We start from the raw sequence: 24,050 nt of genomic DNA, 5'->3' as shown, positions 1-24,050 counted from the left end.
AGGGATTGTGTCCTTATAGGGCAGATATTTCCTGGCTAGTTTTGGTGGGGTCTTATTGCTACAGAACGGACTGTGGGTGGGTGACTAGACACCAACCGCCCCCACCCACCACAGAGTCTCTTTGTACTATAGTTCTTTGCCCACTGCCCTTAGTAATTATGGCTCTCAATGCCAGAGTTTGGTAAAAAGAAAAGGAACTATTTAAAAGTTATTAGGTTTAGAGTAATGACAGAATGTCGTCATTAAAATCCCAAAGTTTCTTAAAACACCCACAAACACACAGTCCTTCCTTTCCCCTTTGCCCTGGCAGGCCAGTCTCAGAACATGCCAATCAGAAGAACTGTCCTCCAGAAGAAAAAGAACAGAAGTTATCAGCTCACTCCTCCAGATTCCTCTCAGTCATCTGTGCTCAGCTGGGCCAGTTTTCTGCAGTCTCCAGCACCATCAGCTGTGTCACTACGATCTACAGTTCTTAATTCACGTGGCATCTTCTCACAGCCCATCAGTGAGAGTCCTTTCACTCCTTTTCTTCCCCACAAGCTCTTGCATTATCCTCCTTCATTGTCCTGCATTGTCTCTACTCCCTTGTAGGGACCCGCCTTTAGTTTAAATCCCAGACAAGAACTTCCTCCTTAACCCCATTTCTAACTCCTCCTACAATTGTCTATACTTGCCAGCACTTCTGCAGTTTTCAGCCTTTCTGGGCTGCCATAGTAAGTGTGGGCAGGCATGGACCCAAGGTGTGGAGCAAACCATCTCCAAGCTCTCACATAGGTGCTGCAAGCAGAGGGAGCTGACTCCTAGTTATGTCATGAGTCAAAGTTATGCATACCTTCTGGCACCATTCTGGCTAGAAGACTAGTCTGCTATTATTGCTATACAAAATAATGGTTTTTGCATATCAGATATAAAACTGGCCTGCAAAATAATCTCAATGGCCCTGCTCCATGTGTCCTTCCCCCAGCTAGGCCTATTATCCTATATTCCCAGACACCCATGGTTCTGGACCCTATTATATTATTGCACATGTACAAGTAGTTATATTACTTTAAAACTACTGCGCAAGTGGTCTCCTATGATTTTCCTTGATTGGCCACTGGGGAAGGAGGTCACACAATGTTAATTTATTATAATGCTATTATAATGAAGCAGGGGTCATGTAGCATCTTCTGGGCATGCACATTCATGATTCACCACGACTCAGCACTTTTCCAGAAAGCAGGAACAACTGACCTTAGAACAGGGTCTCTCTGTCTTGTATCTATGTCCTTTATTTTAGCCCTGGGGCACCTCCAGAGTTTCCTCCTTCTTAATTCCTGCCTTAACTTCCTCGCTGAAAGACATGGTTCTCAAAAATTTTTTTAGGGTTGTTGAAGGGCAAAGATCATTCTTCTGTAACTTCTTCCAGCTCAAGTTCCTTTTCCTGTCCAGGCTGTCAGCATATCCCTTCTGGGAGAACCAACTTCCTGGAGAGCCTTGCACATAGTGAACATTCAGGATGACCAGTTGAACTAATTAACTTCCCCAAATGGATCTCCCTTGTCCTGTGTTTGAAGTGCAGCTGGGAATATGGGAGCATACCCTGGAATCTATGGAATGGGTGGTGAGGGCTGCTTCCTAGGCCTCCCTCTATGGCTCCAGGCAGTTTCACAGGTGAGCAGGAAAGGCTAGCTAGAGGCCAGCTGAGAAGGAGTGTGGATGACTGGATGAACACAGAACAGGGCTGGGATTAGGGTGAGTAGAGTGAGGCATTCCCCTGGGGCAAAATTTAATAGGATGCCAAAAAATTCAGTGTTCAAGGTGAATAATATTTTAATGTAGTATTTTAAAAATAAGTAGTAATGCAAAAAATAAAACAATGACAGACCAAAACCAAAATAAAAACAAAAAAACCCAAAACCCATGATGAGGAAAACATTAAGGACAAGATCTCACAGTGCCATGCTAAACCATACTAAGCCTGAGGCAAAAAGGAAAGTGTTTGTCCTTATAAATATGTTTTTATGTGTTTTTAAGTGGTAATTTATTTTTCAGAAATTTAAAGCAGTTGAAAAAATATTGAGAAATTTCAAAGGATGTTTATTCGACATGTAGCTGAGAAGTCAGTGAATGATGACAGCAAGGCAAGTATCAAATTGCCCGATAGTCCTCTGAAGATGAGCTTGAACATAAAGACCCAGGACACAAAGGAACTAGATTTTCCTTGAGCATAGCTTACTAGACACAACAAATAAAAGCTTTTCCAACATGAGAACTTAATAAATGAGGATCCAAAGATTACTGTTTTTTTAATGTGTGTTTAAGATGATTAACCGTAATTAAGCCTCTTATAGGAAAATTTCACCCCTCCCTTCCCATCCCCTGAAAGAAACCTCTAGGTTGAGCTACCAAAGATAAGATTCTGGGGAAACAAGCAGAACAATGAATGGGAAACCATGAAAACACACTGGGGAGTGCGACAGCTCAGGGTGCAGCACTCAAGATAAAGTTGTTATCTGCGTTCTCGAGTCAGAAACCTGAGGCTCCTGACTGCAGGTCCCTCACATCTCTTCATCACAGTCCCATTTTTCTACCTCCTGAAAAGTCACTAGAGCCCTCAGCTTCTGGACTCTGGTCATCACCCTCTCCAAAACCCTTTCTCTTTTGTGAGGAGCAAGGGGGCCCATGCCCTCTCGAGAGCCGACCAACAGCTGACCCTTGACACAGTCAGGTTGGATGAGATGCATCTGCACAGCAGAGGTGACTGTGGCCGGATCTCCTGTATATCTCCTCCTATATGCCTGTCCCTGCTAGCAATAGGTGGTGGGATTTTTACATACCTGTGAATTATAACAAAAAAAATCTGCATGATGCCTCTGATTCTGTGTGAAATGACTTGCTGACCACAAAACAGAAATCCTTAATGCTGCCTACTTCCCCAACCTGGAAAGTTAAGGACAAAATTAAACTCCGGGCAGACCAGCTGCCAGAACACTGGAGGAAGCTGTTGCTAGAAATGTCCCTTAGGGAGTCACCACTTAAAAGCTCAAGATTTATTGGAGCCACTACCCCTCCCATGCCCTGGACAGGAATGTTTATTGATGGGACCAGGTGGGTAAAGAAGCAAGGAGTTCTAGTTGAATATAATAATCTCAATACATGGAAACGAATACAAAACATGCCCCCCTCCAAGATGTATAAATCAAAAGACCTAGGCAGGAAACCAGTTACCTAACCAAGACAAATCTAACCTCAATGGACAATAGCTAATTTCTATATAACCTATAAATCACCCCTTGCACCCTTTTAACTTAGACCAATCCCTAGAATCTTAATAGACACCTAGTTACTAATTGACACCTGAAAGTTTGTGCCCATATAGCTTCATTGGCTATCTGATTGATAACCCTCTTGATCAAAATAACCTTTGTTTAACATGGTTGATCTGTGGGACCTCCTGTACTTTTTGAAGTTATTTCTATGGTAACTGTTTCTGTTTTAATAATCATACTGTGCACCTGCTACATTGAATGTTGTATAACCTCCCCTATAAAAATAAAGATTGATTCTTCTCGGTGAGTCAGTCAGGCCCAGAGAGCCTGGCTGTCCTCCGGCACCCCACCTGGTGTCTCATTCCATTCACTTCCCCTGAGCCCTTCCTCCTTCAGGGACCCTGAGACCCGCCAAGACTGGACCTTGGCAATGCCCAGGTGGGCACTTGGGCACGATATAATGTTATTTAAGACAATTTCCAGAGAATCATGCCTGATGGAGCAGGGATGGGGAAGGAGTTTCCTCTATGTCAATTTAACAACAAAGCATAACAGAAAATAAAATCTCAACAAATAGGTCTCTTCTACACACTGCTAAAGTGAATTCCAGATGGGCAAGATTTAGGAAAATACTTCATATTCTAAAAGTTTTGCGATGGGGAAAAGCCATTCTAAGCATGATTTCAGATTTAAATATCAGACAGTTAAATGTCAAGAAGATTGGAGGGGTTTTTAGTGTTTGTTCTGATTTTATTATAATATTACATGTACCCATTTTTAAACAGTGAATTTTTTCCCAATACTTCTAAAGAAAACAAGCAGTATCCTGCTCCACATTATTAAACCCTCCACATTACTAGTCCTTGTTCCTCAGAAGCATGATTTAAAACTCTAGGAGCTTATTATGACTTTATGTCTATATTTATACGTGATAATTTTGTAGTGCTATTTCTTGATATCTAGTTCTATATATTAGCCTGTAAACTTCTTATTCTGGCAAAAAAGAATGTAATTTTTTGGCATTTCTTCAATATTTTTTATTTCCATTCTTTCATCATAAAATATCATAATTTCTGGGTAAATTATAGTATTTACATTATCATGATAAATAATAAATTATCACAATATGCAATGTATCCTGAATATGTTCTCTTTATGGTACAACTTTCCTTTCTCCAGGCTCATTTTTTATGCATAAATCATTCATTAATTCTCCACCCCTCTGATCATCATATCCACCGAACACATCAAATATTCTGTTTCCTCTTTCCCCTTCCTTCTCTTTTTCCCTGAGATATTTTTCCTGGAGGCCTCACTGCCCCCACTCTCATCTGCATTTCTTGCTCTCTAGGCTTCTCTTCCCACTGTTTTTTTCTGGACTTTTCCCTCTCCATCCTCCTGGGGTTTTCTTCCCCCTCTTTCCTATATCATAGACTACAGTGTTCAGAACTTATATCATTATTTTCTTATCTTTTTAAAAATTATTTTGTATCTCAAGTAGATTTCTAAGAACAGGAGCTAATTTTTTGAGGCCACGTGTCTGGAAGTCATATTCCTTCAGAATCTTGAAGGCAACTCTCATGATCATTTAATTTATAGTTGCTGATTAGAATTCAATATCATCCTAATCCCCAATGCTTTGTACATAACTGGTTATTTATCTTTCTGAAGAAAACCAGTCTTCTAAAGTTTTCTTTCCTCTTTTGTGTTGTTTTGTGTGTACATATCAGATTACATCTATATTGCTGTGCATTTTCTGGCTGTTTTCAGTTTGGGAGTTCATGTCTTTTCATGTTAGAAAATAATTTTTTTCTTCTTTGCTGATAACTTCCTCTCTGGTTTCTTGGCCCTCAACTTTAGACTCTATTATTTTGACTTTGGCCTCTCAAACCAATCTACTTTCTTTATTGTCTTCTCTTGGTTTTCATCTTATTGTTCCACTTTGTGAAGTTTTAAAAATTTTCACTCTGATTCTTCATCTTATTTTTTAAAATATCTAGTATATTTTGTTATTTTAAAGTGCTTTTTTTGTTCTCTAGAAATTTATTTGAATAACTTCTCATTATTGTGTCATGGAGTCAGTGTTTTTTTTTTATTGCTTAAACGTACTACATTGTAGTGTTCAGATTTTTTTTTCTGCTCCCATCTGTTTCCCTCTTGCACCTTAAACTATTATTTTAAACTATGTAGGTTGGTGTCTTTTAGGTTAGAGTCTTCCTTCAACTACTTGATCCTCAAATAGTCACGTTTAAGAGTGAGGTGCTAAACACACAATTGGAAGCTTGGATGGGGGTTGCTGTGTGTGGGCTTCTCTGTTTCAGGTGCAGATGAACCATTTCAATGGAGAGGACTCTTACCTCCAGTATCTATAATTTTTTCCTTTTTCGTGGATCAATTTTCTAGAGAGAATCCCTACATCTTCTCTTTGTACCTGGCAGGAAGCCTAGCTGCTAGTGCTCTCAGGGCTGAGTGGGAACAGATAAATGGGGTGGGGTTATCTCAACAATTTATTGTGTAGATTTACATCTGAGTTTTCTTTTGCTGTGTGTCATCTTCATCCTAAACTTTAACTCACATCCATGAAACCAGAGCCTTTTTAAAAAAATTTTTAAATTGTTGTTCATGTATAGCTGTCTCCACTTCCCCCTACTCTCCGCAACCCCTAATCAACAAAACAAACAAGCAAGCCAAATACAACCAGAAACATTGAAATTAAAAACCAGAGCCCTTCTGATCACATTTGGCCTTTTGCTGGGGAGCATAGGGGGTGATGTTAAACTGTGAGGGTGCAAAGGGGATTAAGAGCTGTTTCATTTTATAGCTACATGCGGTGTGCTAGGCTGGAGGGCAGGAGAGTATATTCATTTGCTTCAATAAGGAAAATGGTTAAATTTTGAATTATCACAGAGTTTAGTTTACGATAAAAACACTATAATTTTGCAAAATCCTGAGTCTTTGTTTAGTTTTTAATATGACAAACTGACAATGGGTACGGATGTCATCAACACATCTTTTAGACCTTGTTGGTGGAACTGGTGTGTGTGTATCTTCCAGGGATACACTATCAAGAAGACTTCTGCTAGACCCTCCTGAGCTAGTTTAAGGAACAGCTGCTATTGGGATTTGCAATTCCTGAGGGCAATCATTCCAATGCTAAACTCAGTAACCATGAATTACTAACGGCATGTGCCGTGGGCCTGGAGTCCCACTGGATCATTGGCAAGTGAAATTTATTTCAAGACTCCCTCAACAACTGGAACCATTAGCCCCCATTCTGACCAGTGGAGTAAGAAGAATTGATCCCCAGGACCCCTTGAGTTATCTAAGTGTACATTTCTATTGTGAAGTTTAGTAGACATGTCACCAACACGTATGTGAGGCTGTTTTTTGTTTTATTTTGTATCCTTTTATTGCTCAGAGAGAGAGAGAGAAACATAAATGTGACGAGACTGATCCCACAACCTTCGTGTATACCCTGTCTGAGCAGTAATTGAACCCATGACCCTTTGGTCTATGGGACCATGGTCTAACCATCTGAGCCATACCAGCTAGGGCACATACCTGAGGTTTTGAAGCAGAGTCTTCATCAAGATTCTCCTCTTCCTCTTCTTCCTGGCAAACTCTGCATTGCATGTTAAGTGGCTCCAAAGAAGCAATTGGGCAATGTGTAGTGCCTCTCTTGCATGGCAACTAAAGTCCATTCTTCTTTGATCAGATCTTGATTTTGTTGGTTGTTTTAAGGAAATTGTTGGCCAAACTCAATACATGTGTTTATTTTTCTTTCATATTTTTTCAATAAAGTACTTAAAATATTAGATATTGATAAATATTCATAGAACTAAAATAATGTGATTTGATAAAGGCTAAGTAATTTAGAATGGGGTTATGGGTAGGGCTTTTGATCAATTGCTATTTATTTATTTATTACTTACAATTGCATTTTTATTATCTCTCCATTTCAAAGCAGTTCATTACCAGCACAGTGCCTTCCTTCCTTCCTTCTTTCTTTTTCTCTCATTTCAATAAATTAAGTTATTCCTTTAAGAAAAAGCCACTATTTTTTCAAATAGGTAAGCAGAGTTTCCTACTCATCCCTTCCCTTTCTCCTGTGGGGAACCAAAATAATACCCTAGAAACATTCAGCAAAGTGAGCTTAACCTCATTGACTCCTGCACTGGCATGAAGCCAATTCTCTTCACTGGTCATTTGATTTTGGGGTCGTCCTTCAAGGCTGATTGCAAGGTTTTCACAGCGCAGATGTTCATGCTGCCCTCCATAATGGCAGTGCAGAACTGCAAGCAGTTGGCCTTACCCCCACTGAGCTCTGAGATGTGACCAATGCTGTTCTTGTGCAGTGAGCCCAGGCCTGCTCCAATGTCCACACCGACCTCACAGCTTATCCTCCTGTCGAGGCTCTAGTGCTGTGAACTTTGCTTAGGCACATCCAGCTGCCCATGCAAGCTCAGTGTCCCTGAGGCGCTGGCACAAGTAAAAAGCATCATGAAGCAGTTGTAGCCCATGACCATCATGTTTTTTGTGATGAAGATCAGGGCCAGCAGCAGCAACATTCCAGAGGCCAGAGTCACTAAGGCCACCTTTTTGTCAGTGTAGGCCAGGTAGGCACATGGTGCTGCCATGGCTGACTGAGGCCTCTTGGCTGCAGACAGCATACACCCAGCTGCAGGTACTATTGGACTTGAGTTTCAGCTCCCTGACGGGCATTCTGTAGCCCTGGGGAGTGGATGCCGGTCACTCTTCCACCTCCTGGTGTAGGTTGAGAAGATCCGGTACCTGAAACCTTAGGAGCTGTTGGCCAGGAGCTCATTGTTGGGGTACCTGTCCAGATGGAGGACAGTGGAGCAAATGTGCATCCTAAAGTACTTGCACACCCACCAATCATTTTCCTGCTGGAAAAAGCAGATGGAGATGACACAGGAGCTGCTGCCCTCAGCGTACTTGTTCTTTGGGGACCCAGTGTGCACAACAAGCAGCCAGGTTAATTCACAGGATGATGAATGTGGGCTTCCCTGTGCCACCGTTCAGCATCCACACATAGGCATTATGGCCTGAGTGGTAGGTATAGATGTACTTACTCTTAGGGGCCCATACTGTTCCTTGAGCTTGTGCACCTCCTGATGGTTGGGACAGTTGTCAATCTGTGTGCAGTCCTTGTTCCAGGTGCGGTAGCAGATGGGCTGCTCCAGAAAGCTGTGGTAAGCCATGATTTCTCAGCTTCTCCAGGTGCCCCATCACAGACTCTGGGCAGTTGACACAATAAACTGCTCTGGAACCTGCAAACACTTCCTCCAATGAGCTGATGTTTAAACTGAAATTTGGCCCTAGCTAGTGTGGCTCAGTTGGTTGGATATTGTCCCCTACCAAAAGATTACAGGTTCAATTCCCAGTCAAGGCACACACCTAGGTTGAGGATTCCACCCTGGATCTGGGCATCTGAGTGCGTACAATCCCCAGTCTGGGGGTATACAGGAGGCAACCAATAGATCCTTCTCTCTCTCCCATTGATATTTCTCTCTCTCTAAAAGCATTGAAAAAAATGTACTCATATTAGGATAAAAAGAATTAATAAACTGAAATCTGAGTGTTAATAAGCTAGCTATGGGAAGATAAAAGGAATTTCCCATCTTAAGTTTACAGGGAGCAGTTCTGACAAAGGCCCTTAGGGCAGACATTCTCCTCTTGTCTGCTTTTTCCCTTTAGTAATATTGTAGGAGAATTAATGTCATAGACTCTGGTGGCTTGATTATTTTCTAAAAGATTTTATTTATTTATTTTTTAGAGGCAGGGGTAAGAAGGGAGAAAGAGAGAGAAACATCGATGTGTAAGAGAAACATCAATCAGTTGCCTCTTGCAAGCCCCCAACCAGGGGACCTAGCCTGCAACCCAGGCATGGGCCTTGACAGGGAATTTAACCAGGGACCTTTCTGTTTGCAGAACAATGCCCAATACATTGAGTGGGTGGCTTGATTTGATGTGAGATTAGTTCTCCTGAACTTTTATTTACTTTATTTTTAAAAAGATTTTATTTATTTATTTTTAGAGAGAGGGGAAGGGAAGGAGAAAGAGAAGAAGAGGAACATCTACTCGAGGGAGAAACATCAGTGGGTTGCCTCTCATAGGCACCAACTAAGGACTGAACCTGCAACCCAGGCATGTGCCCTGATGGGGAATCCAACTGGCAACCTTTCACTTTGCAGAGGACTCCTGACTAACGGGTTGGGACAGTTCTCCTGAACTTTTAGATGAAGGCTTGTCCTCACTTCCCTAGGTTTTCCTCCTATTGATTTTGAGTAGTGGAGACTTTCTTTTGAGATATCCTGTCTTTGGAACCCCTCCTCCTCTCGTATCATGATCCTTTCTTTTCCTTATCTCTCTTGCCCCTTGTGTGCCCAATCCCATACCTCCCATTTCCTTCAGTATGAGGCCTTCCCTGGAAGGAAGTTCCCCACCCTGTTTTGAGAGACTTGCTGTCCTGCAGCCCTCACCTAGGTCCCTTGCCTATTTCATTTGGGGACTGGGCAACTCTCCCCCTCTCCAGCAGCCACCTGTGTGTGGTGGTGATCATGGTGGGTCCTCAAGGCTTTTCTGTGCTTGACCCACCAGGTGCTGGTGTCTGCCCTCTGCTTTTGCCTCTGCAGCTGCCTGTGCCTGAACTTCTAGGGCGTTGGTGGTTTGTCCTCACCCTGTTTTTATTTTGGTGTTTGTGAGGATAGCTTGTCACATAGTTTTGTTGTAAGGAACGATCATGGGTTTTTTATTTTGTTTTCTAGCTTCTCTGTTTTTATGTGGAGATTTTGTGATATCCCAAACTAGGCTGCTTGCTACTGCCACATTCCTGCGTCTCTCTCTTAAAGATCTCAGAAAGATAAAGTCTGTTATCTCTCTTTGACTGTTAATCCTTCAGGTGAGGAATTTGCACAGCAGTGTGAGCTAACTCACTAATGAATCCATTTTCTTTTAGTGTGCCATCTGGAAGGAAGATGGAACACTTACCCTGCATGTTCTCATAGTCACTCTCCACCTGCAGCCAGGTGGCTGCCCATTCTTCTCTCCTCCATAGAAGCAGTGCTGTCCATCTGCCAGGACCCAGCTTTCTTACAGGCAGAAATACCTGCTCCTGACTTGAAGAACCCTGCTTTTTAGTGAGACTTCTGATGGAGCTTGAGCAGTAAAACAATTCTTCAAAGCACAAATGAGTTTCCATTTCTTTAAGAGTTATTTTTGAGAAAAATCAGTTGTTTCCCTTCTCTCACACTGCTTGGCCTCTTACATCAACATCTCTAAATTTACCTGGCACATCTGTGATTATAAGACAGGTATGAAAAAGAAGCAACTATTAGATTTGGACAGTTGGGTGCCATCTTAAATGTTTTATCCATTTCTCTCTTAGATCTGATTTCTTTATAATTTAATGTATTTTAATAGCAAACTTATAGGAACAGCATAGAAGACAGACAACATTAAAAACCCACTTGCATGTAGGACAACTCAGAAAAGTATAGTGAATGGATGGAATCTACTGTATCACAAAAATGCTACAAACACTATTTAGTTGATCTCAATAAGAAATTTACTTGTTTTTAAAAAATCCAAATGATGGCATTGTCCAGAAAAATTTAACAGGTTTATTTATATTAATATAAAGTTGAACTGCTGAAACTTGTTCACTGAAACATCTTGACTTGTATTAATGCTTTATGTCTCTGCAATTATATTAAAAAAAAAATTAGCCTTGCTGGTGTGGCTCAGTGGATGAAGCACTGGCCTGCAAACCAAAGGGTCACTGGTTCAATTCCCAGTCAGGGTACATGCCTGGGTTGCAGGCCACAGCCCCCAGCAACCGCACACTGATGTTTCTCTCTCTCTCTCTCTTTCTCCCTCCCTCTGTCTAAAATAAATAAATAAAATCTTTAAAATAAATAAATAAGTACTCTAATTTAAAAAATGTATATGAAAATGGAAAAATTGCCAATACCTGATTTCTGTCCCCTATTTTCCACTTGAATTCATATACTTAGGTACCTTTTGACCCCATGGGAAAAAAATATCTAACATTCAGAAATACCAATAACAGGAAGAGGAGAATTTTTTTTAAAGAATGAAATGTTTCCCATCTAGTGGATTCTTAAGCATGTTCTCCATGTATGCAATGGACTAGCTGGATGTCTTTTGGCATAATTGTTACATTTGGCATGGACAGCACATATGCTGGTGTCTTCAAAAAGGGCAACCAAGTGGGCCTCACTGCCTCCTGCAAACCTATAGCTGCACTCTGGAAACACAGATCTGTTTTGAAGCCCTGAGCAACTTCTAGCACCAGACGCTGGAGGGGAAGTTTGCAAATCAGAAGTTCAGTGGACTTCTGATAACGTTTAATGTCACGAAGTGCCACAGTACCAGGCCTGTAATGATGAGGTTTCTTCACTCTTCCAGTAGAGAATGCACTCTTGCGAGAACCTTTGGTGGCTAGTTGCTTCCCCCCTGCTTTACCACCAATTTGTAGACAGTGTGCTTTATACAAGCCATGGTATAGAGACCTCTTTACTTACCAACCCTTCTCTTTCTTCCGGACCTCCTAGGGAACTGAAGGGAGTGCTGGTATTAGAGAGTGATGGAGGCTGCAAACACAACTCTAGACCTGCTTTTAAAAAAGTTCTGTTTCTATATATGGAAGTCTCACTTTTGTACCCAAAGAATGTTTTTTAAAAATGCAATTTTTCCAGTTTATTTACTTATTGAATTTATTTATTGAATGTATTGGGTGAGACTAGTTAACAAAATTATACAGGTTTCAGGTGCACAGCTCCACAACACATTATCTGTACACGGTCAAATCTCTGTCCAAATCACCACCCCAAGTCAAATCTCTGTCCATCACCATTTGTATCCCATACTGTCTTTCACCTCCCCCATCCTCCTCCCCTTGGCAATCACCACACTGTTGTCCATGTCCATGAGCTTTTTTCCTTCTGTAAAATTTTTTTTCTCAACCCCTCTACTACCACCATTAAACACCCCCCAAATATCTCCCAACAGCTGTCAGTCTGCTCTCTATCTATGAATCTGTGATTATTTTGCTTGTTAGTTCATTACAAATTGCAATTTGTTATTCTTTAATGGCATTTTTAAAGTATATAATGGCAAAAGAAAAAGGGAAACCAGATAAGAAAAGTGAAATTACACATTCCCTAATTAAAGAGATCTAGTGGCAACACATTTAAAAGCTATTGTTCTGAAGTCATCTTGCAGTTTTAAGACTCCTACTTAGAATTGGAAGGCAAAGACTACCACAGCCCAGTAATCAATATACAGTTTGGAAGGAAACAGTTGGATCTGGTCTCTTTGATTCCATGCTGTGATTGGGTGAGAGTTCTCCCTCACTCATGTGCTACATGTCCTATGATCCTGTAACAACCTGCTGGTTTTGGTTTCAGTCTGAACCTGAAGAAATAAAGCCAAAGATTATATGGCAGAACATTACTACAGTTTCTGATCCAACAGGATGGGTGGCACCTGAGAATTCACATTTTAACAAGCTTTCGGTTGGTGTTACTGCTGCTGATGGCGCTTCCCCAAGGCCCCTGCAAACCAATAGCTCCAGTCTGGAAGCACAGTTTCCTCTCATCTGCCTATACCAGAGTCTGTCCACCTGGTGGCGCAGTGGGAGCACCTCCTGACAGGCCGTCGGGCCCAACTCTTCCTCTTGCTGGGTGGTGGGCATCTGTGCACCAGGTATTCTTTCACTGCCCATTGATATTTCTTTCTCTTGTAGTAGGACTTTTTCTTTAAATTGTCATGACCCAACATCTGCTGTGGCATTTCGGACCTCAAATGCAATAAAATTTTAAATGGAACAAACTGGTAACGAATAATGAATTAATGAACTTAAGAGACCATTTGGTGTCGGCATGACCAGCATATGCAAAATAGAGCTGAGGAATGTGAAAGGGTCATACTTTTTCTTCCTTGTTCTTCCCATTTTCAGAGTCAATAGAGGATGCATTTACTTGCGATATTAATTTCCTAAACATCTGTCATCCTTCCTCATTTTTTTGCATAGTGCAATGTGAGCTATTTTTGTTTAAATTTCACTTGCAACTAACAGCAAAATACGCATAAGGGTTTGCATGACTCACTTATGTTAAAAGAAAATGTTTACTATTTGGGGAGAAAGAAAGCTTACTGAAAATGTAACTATATATTAGAGAAAATTAATATAATTAAATTATAATTTTTAGTGGTAAAGTCAATGTGATAATTAAAAGCAGGAATCACAAACAAAATATTTATTAACTACATAGAAAACTGCATGATCAAAATTTTCAAAAAGTTTGTGATGGGCCTAGTTATTTGTATACCCAATGAATTTCTGTACAAAAATCTTAAATGTTTGGTGCAAGTTATATAATTACATTATAATTTAAATCAATGATTTCTAGTAGTTGTTCAAGTGACATGGAGAAAGCAATTATCAAGAATGCACTTTTGTGGAGAAAATAATCTCTATTAGAGAAAATAAAAGGCATGGAAAGAAATATCAAATTCTTTTGATACAATAAGATTTCTAAACACCTGATTAGCAAAGAGTGTTTATCAGAAACCTTTTTGTGCATTTTTTATCACATTTCAAATTAGCAAAGAATTGCCTTTTGTCAATGCCAAGATGAAGAGAAATAAATTTTTCATGTTGCTAGGAGGAAGGAAAATAATGAATAAAGAAGCAGGTCATCTTTAAGGATGATTCTCGGCACATTCAGAGCCTTCAGAAGCAGTGGTAACTTGGACAGTCTTTGCCCACTAAGCACCCACAGGGTCCACTCCTCAGTGTGAGCTTGTTTGTGGTTTCTGGTTAGAAGGAAAGAAGTATCAAAGGATCAGACAGTAAAATGTGTTAGAGAGGCAACCTTGAATTCACAGTCACAGATTAATTTCAAATGGAATTCAACATTTTTTTGTTTACTGATTTTATAGAGAGGAAGAGGGAAGGAGAGAGAGAGATTGATTTATTGTTCCACTTATTTATTCATTCATTGGCTGAGTCTTGTATGTGCCCTGTATGAACCCACAACTTTGGTGTATTGGGACAAAACTCTAACCAAATGAATTACTCAGCCAGGGCTGGAATCTACATTTTAATCATCATACTCAGGGTATAGGTGCTACTCAGTCTTCTTTCTTGTAAGAAAGAGAAAAACTGAATTCCCATAGTGTTATTTTAGGATAATGTAACAAACACCACAGACTGGGTGGTGGTCAAACAATATAAACTTATTTTCTCACAGTCTGGAGGTTGGAAGTCTAAGATCAACATGTCAGCCATGCTGGTTTCTCCTGAGGTCTCTCTCCTTGGCTTGCCGATGGCCGTCTTCTCCCTGTGTCCTCACATGGTTGTCCATCTGTGTATATCTGTGTCCTAATATCCTATTATAAGGACACCAGTCATATTGCAGTGGAGCCCACCTTAACGACCTTACTTTACATTAATTTTCTCTGTATAAAACCACATCTCCAAATACAGTCACAATATATGAATTTGACATGGGCGGTGGGTAGAGGGCAGGGTGATATTGTAACTGGAAAAGATACCAGCGTTCAGGCTGCCTGTCACTACCAAATCCAATAAGCAATGACAGTGATTGAATCTTTTATAGGCGCTTTATTCAGGTGGCTGGAGATCTGAGAAGATGGCGGGTTCATACTCTAATAAACCATCTTCCCCTTTCTTTCCTGGTCAGATCTTTTATAAGGGGCTTGGGGAAGACAAAAAAGAAGTCAGTGAGAGAGAGTCCTTGAAGTTCCCAGCTGCAGCACTTCTATCCATGGCAATTAGCTGTCTCCAAGTGGGAGGGTAGTCGCCTGCTTCTTCCCCATATGGATGTCTCCAAATGGTAATCTCTAGCCAGCACCCCAGGAGGTCAGCCACTTTTACTCAGGGGCCAGATGGGCTTTATCTGTAGTTTCTGAAACAAAGAGCTTAACATATACATTACTTGCTAGATTTATGGCTATTCACCTTAAGCTAAAATTTTCCAAGTTTTGAGTCCCCTATCAATATGGCAGCCTTAGCAAACTAACACACACAATTTCTAGACACGAGTGATCTGAAGAAACCTCTGCCAGAAAGTAAGTCCATGACTCAGCAATCATACTGTTACAGAAAAGATGACTCAGACAGCCTCGGAGTTTGCGAAGTGGGGTTTATTCACGCATGTGGACCCAGAGGAGATAAATAATCCAAATTCTGGGCAATGAGCTCAAGCTGCGGTTTCCTGTATATGCTTGTTACAAGGCAAAAAGGGAGGGGGGAACAACTGCTCAAAGTAAGCATGCAGAAGCAGAAGCGAAGGTTAGTGTTTTGGCCTTGAGACAACTGCTTATCGGGGAAAGGCTACTGTCTGGGAACAGTGGCTGGTCAGCTCCTACCTAACAATGGCTATTCTTCAGCTATGTCCCATCACATTCCCCACTTTGATGCTATAAGCTGTTTTTATCCCTTTAGCATCACTATATACCTGGCTATATGGCTGAAGTCCTTGAGAGGGTTGCAACTGCTGATACTGGTGTTGGTACCACTGGAGGGCTAACACTTTGGTGGCTGCCCTACGAGTCACTGTGGCCCCAGGTGCTGGACCAAGGTCCAGAGGATGCAGGGTCCCATATGCCTGACACCTCCTGGTCTGGTATCCTATGGTCCTGGATATCACTCCAGTCTGGTATACCTTCCCTCTCCAAGTGCAGAGGGATTGCTGTGGCTGAACGCAACCTGATGGCATGTCAGTGGAGGAGCTAAAAGCTGACCTTGGGAGATAGTAAGAGACCACTCTACCGCTGAGCATAATCCTATGCCTGGGGGTATTACATTTGTAGGCTGGGGCTGAGACAGGGGCCACATTTGTTAAGCAAAGCATACAACAAACCCAAATGCAGAGACCAAACAGAGATAAACTATTCCTAGGGTGATCTGCTCCGCGGGATTCCATTCTGCAGGGGCACAGTCACTAGTCCAATTCCCAATGCTCCTGTGAAGGTACCAATTAAAGTCAGGTACCTTATGGAACAATGGTCCATTCCTTGGTGTCTTCTTTACTGGCTGGAGTCCTCCAGTGCCTCAACGTGCGTATTCTAGGTGCAGGCCTAGTCCTCAGGTCCTCGGGATCTGCTGCTGTTTTGGCCCGGCTGTAGTGGATCCAAGGGGTGACTCCTGCAACCTAGACAATGCTAGCAGCAGCAAGTCTGTCCAGGGCAGGCCAGTTTCCTGGTAGAATTTAGCTAAGGTTCCATTTTCTGTCTGTGCCCCTGATCATACCGTGAGTACTTCCGACAAGCCTGGTTGCTGAACGTTGCGCTGGGTGATGCACCAGAACCCCGAAGAAGCTCGTAGGCTGCTGGGGCTGGTGAACCTGACAGAGCACCGTGAAGGGTCATGACAGAGGACTGTGAGGACGGCTGTGGGGGCACTTTAGATACACAGCGCGTACCCTCTGCAACTCAACGTGAAGAATAGGAGTGTGTTCAGGATGTGCTTCTGGTGTTCTTTCCTTAATTCAGTCAGGCACTTCAGCAGCCTGTGCGCTCCCTCCCAGCACTGTTCCTGGGATGGGCCACCAGGAAGAGGTCATCCACGTACTGCAGAATTGTCAGGTCTGGCCCCCCTTAGTGAGGGGCTTCAGGTCTCCTGCTAGGGCTTCCCCAAATAAGGTTAGGGAGTTCTTAAACCCCTGGGGCAGTTCAGTCCAGGTCAACTGAGTCTTGACCACTGTGTGCAGATCTTTCCATTCAAAGGCAAAAATGGTTTGGCTGGAAGGTGCCACAGGAATGCAGGAGAAGGCATCCTTCAGATCAAGGCAGGTAAACCACGTTGCTGTTGGGGGAAGCTGGCTCAGGAGGGTGTACAGGTTCTGGATGACCGGTGGAGGGTGATGGCTGCTTCGCTGACGGCCTGCAGATCCTGGACAGGCCAGTACCAGCTCCTGTCCGGCTGCCATCATGGGTCTGGGCAGGTGTGGCTCCATGTTATGGAGCCAATCTTCTCTGAGCTCCCACACAGGTGCTGTAACTCAGGAGACCTGCTTCCCAGTCACATCTTGGGCAGGGGGAGTCTTTCTTTATCTCCCTGGCCCAGAGCATGGCCACAGCTATTCAGCATACCTAAGTGACCAGCCAAGGCTATAGGTATGTCAAATGACTATGCCATGGATTAGCTGTAAAGCTGTTGCTGTACAAAACAGCCCTGCATGTTCTTGCTCTGTTTGTCCTTCCCCCAACTCACACCTGTGGGGGAAGGGGTGAAGACATCTTAAAATCTCCTGGGTGCCTTGAGTTCTGGACCCCATTTTAAATGCCCATTTGGGGTCCCCCCTCTTGGCTGCACCCTGCAACAATCTCTCATTTCAGATATACACCCACTTTAAATTCCTTTAAAGGACAATGGATGAAGGTCTTATCTTCTTGTAACTACTTCCAGCCAGAAATGGACGTTGTCCTACCTACCCATGGGTCAGGGGTGCCCTGAAGGGGGGGGGGGTGCAGCACAGAGGGAGTCCTTCCTATAAGGGGAAGGACCTTACAGAATCCTGGTCAGTTGGCTGTCACCAGGAAGTTGCAGGCTTGGTGTCCAAAGGCTGGCATTACTGGACCGTTGGCATCCTGGTCATATTCTGGAATTGACAGATTTGGAAAGAGATGGAAGGCACAATTAAATCATAACCACTAAATGACAAAGGCAGGAACTTAAGTAAAGAATGGCTTATCTGGAGGAAGGTGTACAAGGCATGCTACACCTATCCGAAACTCTTGTGGCCCATTATACTTCACTTGGGCTGAGGGGAATATATTAGGATTTCTCTCCTTTCAGATATCTGAACCCTTCCTGTCCAAGCCATCAAGACAGAAAAGGGAACATCAGTTCTAAAGTGAAGCCCACAGATCGTCCGAACTGCTCATCAACCCAACCACTCAGTTCAGCCAAACTGTCGAGTTTCAGGGGGTGATAATGAAGAATGGGCTCCTTAAGTGAGGCCTATATTGCAACCAATCACTCAGATAATGAAGTCATAAGCATACGTCCTATGAAAACAGAAGAACACACAGGTTAATTCACACAATAGTCTCCAAACTAGTCTCTGTGCCTGTGAGACTGTCTTTTGGGAAGACATTCAGTTGCAAGGTCCTTCCTGCAATGACATTTAGCAATGGCAATTTGACAGGTTCTCCATACCTGTAAATTGTATATCTCTGATGATATTACAAAACCAGTTTCAACTTTCAAACAAAAAGACGCTTTCAAGACAGATAGCTGCGTCATTCTGGTGTCCAATACTGAGCATTGTAATCTTCCTTGAACCACAATTTTTCTCCTTAAGATCACACTCACTGTTACTAAAGGGACTACTTTGAGTTCCGCTTTTCATTTTGACTGTTCGTTTGCATAAACACACCAAGAGCAGCCTGGATCACTTATGATCTTTAAGTCTGCTTTGCTGGAACTCACACAGGGAACCTTTAGATTGACTTCTCAGTCCACCCCTCAGAGCACAGAAGCAGAGCCACACATCCACCATCTGGCTTCGCCTGTACCAGTCGTTTCACTCAAATCCTTGAGGCATCCGGTGTGCTTACAGGTTCCTTTTGGCCATCTTTCAGGAAAGCAACCGTCGTTCCTTCCCTGGAAAGACTGCCATGAACTGTACAACAAACCAAAGTACCAGGATTTTCTCGTGGGCTTACACTAGCTTCACAAGTCAATCCCAGTACCTCAGGGCTTTCTGGTGATGACCAGAACCCATACATGCCTCCTTCAGACGTGACATTCCAGTCAAAGTCTTGGTTAACAAAACCACTATTAGCAACTGATCTTATTGGCTTTATGCAAAGAAACCTTATGTCTTCACTCACTCCTTCAGAATGCCAAATTCTGGAGGGATCAGGTAGGGACAAAAATACAAAGCATGAAGGAAAATCCTTTCCCTTCTGATATCCACTGGGCTTCTCAAAACCTTCATTTCCAGACATTCTGCAACACTCACAAATCCTCTATTCTTTCTTTCATACACCTTCTGATATCCACCAAGATTACATCTCCATGCCTTATACCTTCTATTATTAACTAACACCACGTAATTCCTTCCTAAAACTTTTACTCTTCCATTTATTTTTGCAGTTTCCCACAGACCTTCTTCATTTATATATATTATATTTTTATTTACTTCTCTATAGAGTGTGAAGTTTCAACCTTCCCTGGAATCCTCAATTTCTTTTTTAGAGCAGATACAGAGCAAAATCCAAAACACAGAGTTCCAGAACAATACACAGGTAGGGGCATTCTCTTGCACCAGTGCATCCATCGGTGCCTCGCAGAGATGTGCTCCTTCAGGCCTGATCTTTTGGCAGAGATATGCTGCTTTGCTTCTGGCTGAAGCACTCATCAACCCCAAATGACCCTTCCTGGGTCCCAAGTGGCAAGGGCATTCTCCCCAACCGGTTATAGGCAACCTTTCTTAGGTCTTACAAGTGACCTTAAACAGTACAGAGGGTTTCTGATCAGAAACAACACCAATGTTAGAAATTTTCTCTTTTCCCACAAAACCAGAAAACAACTAGGTGAGGTTTCCTTTACTCCAAGTTTAAAACTTTACATTCTTTATAAATAATTTTACTCATTCAGATTTAACCATCATTCTCTTTTAATCCTGGTTCCTTTCCCACACTGGGAAGGACTATACTTAAACTCAGTACTTAAACTCAGCATGTGGCAGCCAAAAGTCCCTGGCACTGCAGGTACCTTCCACTAAAATTCCCTAGATTTGCAGGGATATCCTACAGTTTTCTGAAGCTTAGACCCTGCAAACACCCTATAGGTCAGATGCTCACCCTTGGACCTCAGTTCATGTCCTTCAGAACCAGAGCCATTCTTATCAGAACCAGTTACACAGAGAACCAGGCTGATGCAGTGCCCACACAGCAGCAGCAGCATACAGCCTATAATCTGAAGAGAGTCCTTAGTCTGGCACCTTGCCCAGTTCCGAGATGGAGGGGCTCTCATGTGACCCATCATCCAAGATGAAGACAATCATGCATGCTCCACCCTCCACGGTGGGGCACTCACATGGCTTGTCCTCCATTTTACCCAAAATGGTGGCGTACCTACATGGCTTGCTGTCCAATCTTCAACATACATGCAATATAGTACTGTGGCAGGACCCCCGCCCCATGATGAATTCTCCCGATTGGCGCTGACAGACAAGGGAAAGGACTCTCAGGTCGCCTGCCTGGCTTCGCCCCTCTTGGGGCTCGTAGGTTCCGTCTTAACTAAAGCTGCCCGTGTAGAATTCGGGTTAAACTCCCAGCCGTTACGCCGTATGACAGACCGAGGAACTGCAGGTTAGGGCTCACTCAAGCTCCGTAAGCTTCCACCCATGGAGCAACAAACACAGTCATTCACACAAACACACCAAGTATATTACGTTCCCACCCGCTCGAACTGTGGGAACCCTGCCTGGGCCTTTCGGCCTGAGGGGTGATGAGTCCCTCCTTCCACTCCAAGAGTGGGCCTGGTTTTTGGGCTCTTGGTCCCCGTGGGGCACTTACCAGATTCCAGATTGGCGCCTTCCCAGATACCACCAGTTCGCACCCCACCAGCCTGGGTCAAAGAGAGGTCCAGGGGCCGAGCCTGCAGAGCCCGGAATGTTCAGGACCCGAAATCACCAGGGCGTGCGCCTCCTTATCACCGCCGGGCCCCAAGGCCACCTTCACCGGAGGCAACAGCCTGCTCGTGTGAGTCGCTTCCCAGTCAGGGAACCAAAATGTTACGGGAAAGATGACTCAGATGGCCTCGGAGTTTGAGAAGTGGGGTTTATTCATGCATGCGGACCTAGAGGAAATAAAAAATCCATTCTGGGCAATGAGCTCAAGCTGCGGTTTCCTTTATATGCTTGTTACAAGGCAAAAAGGGAGGGGGGAACAACTGCTCAAAGCAAGCATACAGAAGCAGAAGCGAAGGTTAGTGTTTTGGCCTTGAGACAACTGCTTATCAGGGAAAGGCTACTGTCTGGGAACAGTGGCTGGTCAGCTCCTACCTAACAATGGCTACTCTTCAACTATGGCCCGTCACAATACCAGGAGCTCTGCCCCCTAAGGGGACAAACTCCAGTCAGTTGTTAACCACTCATGTAGGGGACTTTTGGCTCATTAGGGGAATGAGAGTCTTTTGTAGGCATTTTACATCCAGTGAATAAGATGCTATTAAATTTAAAATGTTTAGCAACAGCTTAATCATTGTTGCAGATAAGACACTATATCTTTGGTTAAAAACCGGTGGTGTTTCCTGCAATATGAGAAAGTTCATATATAGAGAACACTGCAGAGTGCTCTGGGAGAGGGTTCTTGTGTGCCTGCCCCTGTGGTCAGGGCTGTATTCTAACTGGCTATAAACTGAAAAACCCCTCCCCTGCTAGTGTTCCTGCACTGAACACCCCAACAGGCACATGCATGTTTAGGATTGTGGCCCCTCATGGGATACCGAGCCCTTTGCATCTTAATTCATAGGAGCACACAGTGCTACTGCCCGAAAACAGGCAAGCAGGCTTCCCAGAAAGGCAGGGAGATAAAGTGGTAGAAGGTACACAGCAGGGTCATGGAGCATCCTTTCTATGACTGGTCTGGGTCATGGCTGCCAAAGACACAGAAAAGACATCACCACTGAGAGGACCTTTGTGGCAGCTATTTCTAAAGTGCATCCTGGACCAGCAGCATCAGCATCACTTGGGAATGTCCTGAAAATGCAGATTGCTGGGCCCTGCCCCAGATCCACTGAATCAGGATTGTGGGGCCTGGCACTCAGTGTTTAAACAGGCCCTTGAGGAAGGTAGGGTTGCAAGATATAGCAAATAAAAATAAAGGACACCACACAGTTAAATTTGAATTTCAGATAAGTAGTGAATAATTTTTAGTATAAGTATATCCCAAATATTTCATGGAACATACTTATACCAAAGCAGTGATTTATTGTTTATCCGAAATTCAAATTTAACTGGGATTTGATATTTAATCTGGCTGTTCTACTGTAACAGGGTGCAGCCAAGAGGGGGGACCCAAATTAGAAATTTGGAATGGGGCCCATAATTCAAGATGTTCAGGAAATATTAGGATGTCCTCACCACAGCTGTTCCCCCAACCCCAAGTTTGGGTTGGGGGAAGAGACAAATGGAGCAGGGCCATTGAGAGCTGTTTTGCATAGCAACAGCTTTGCAGCTAACCTCTGGAGTGGTCATTTAACATATCTATAACCTTTAACTGGTTGCATAGATATATTAAATAGCTGTGGCAATGCTCTGAGCCAGGGGAATGGAAGTAACTTCCCCACCAAGATGTGACTGGGGGGCAGGTCTCCCAAGTTACAGCACCTGCGTGGGAGCTTGGAGAAGACTGGCTCCATGACACGGGGCCACGCCTGCCCAGACTCACGATGGCAGTCCAGTAAAGCTGGAAGGTATGAGAGGGATAGCAAGTGTAGCTGATGGTGGGAGGAGTTGGAAATAGGGCTGCAGAAGAAGATTGGCACGGGGATTTAAACCCAGATGTGGCAGCCATTGAAGGGAGAATTACACGGTTTTGGCATAGTGGAGACTCCTGTGGCCATTGTGCAGAGAGAACCATGCTGTTTTGGCTGAGTGGGGACTCCCACGGACCTGGGAGAGAGACCCACAAGGCTTTGCCAGAGTGGGAACCCCCACAGCTTTACAAGGGGGAACCACCACCCGGCTTTAGCAGAGATCCTGGTGACACAGCCGAGGGTGCCGGGAACCAAGGGAGGCCTACCAGCCGAGCATGGATTACTGAGAAGAACTGGGGGCTGCCTGAGCCACGGACTTCTATTTCTTTTCCTGATATACCGTACCCCAGACTGGGCAAAGGGGGGAAGGAAGGACTGTGTCTGTTTGTGGGTGTTTTAAGGAACTTTGGGATTTTGATGAAGACATTAGGTCACTACTTTAAGTCTGTATAGCATTCAATAAACATTTCCTTTCCTTTTCACGAATCTCTGTCATTGAGAGACATCTTTCCTCTGGTGGCGGACATAATGAACCTGGGGGTTCCTTTTGGGTAATAGTATATCATCCCAGGCCCCCCTTGTTGTTCTGTAACACTACTTCCAGAGGATCCTGAAGCCTGCCAAAGTTTGGGAACCACTGACATAGAGACTCTGTCTAAGTTGAAAACCGTGTTCCAGCAGCTCCCACAATGAATTCCAAGTCTTATTTCTTTATATTCCTCCTCATTTTTCTCTCTCCCAGTACCTTCTATAACCACTGACCCTTTTTATGAGTCTGAATGCTAGCTTATCCAAATCAAACAGAAAAAATGTGGTTGTATTTTCATCCTGTACCTACCAAAAGGAATTTGAAATACAGATGTCACTGGGGAGAAGTACAATGGTCCCATTAGCAATTGCCAGCTAGACTGCTTTCATTTCCTCCTCATCTCTGTTCTTATATACCTCACAGCACTTTGGGTTAAGGTTCATTCTGATTACTACTGTTACCTAAAAGTATTAGGTAGACTTGTTCCCACCAAGGTAGACTTGAGAGCATCATTATGGCCTCCCCATACCGGCCCCCCCACCACCAAGTTTCCCCCAAAGGAGCATAAATGTCATGTTGGGCACAGTAATCTCCCAGATCACCATCGTTATTAAATTGCACCATGAAACAGCGCATTTCTGGAATATAAACATTTCAGCCAAGCATTATACTATTATGTCTTGTTATTTTTCTTTTTACTATC

General features: G+C 43.3%; 1 pseudogene; it reads right to left on the bottom strand.

The window, feature by feature from the left end:
• Positions 1 to 7,453: 7,453 nt before the first annotated feature.
• Positions 7,454 to 8,473, bottom strand: LOC114512598 (annotated as a pseudogene).
• Between the last annotated feature and the right edge of the window lie 15,577 nt (positions 8,474 to 24,050).

The sequence above is a fragment of the Phyllostomus discolor genome, chromosome 3, assembly GCF_004126475.2.
Source record: "Phyllostomus discolor isolate MPI-MPIP mPhyDis1 chromosome 3, mPhyDis1.pri.v3, whole genome shotgun sequence".
Classification (NCBI taxonomy): domain Eukaryota; kingdom Metazoa; phylum Chordata; class Mammalia; order Chiroptera; family Phyllostomidae; genus Phyllostomus; species Phyllostomus discolor.
This window is presented reverse-complemented; position numbering and strand designations above follow the sequence as displayed.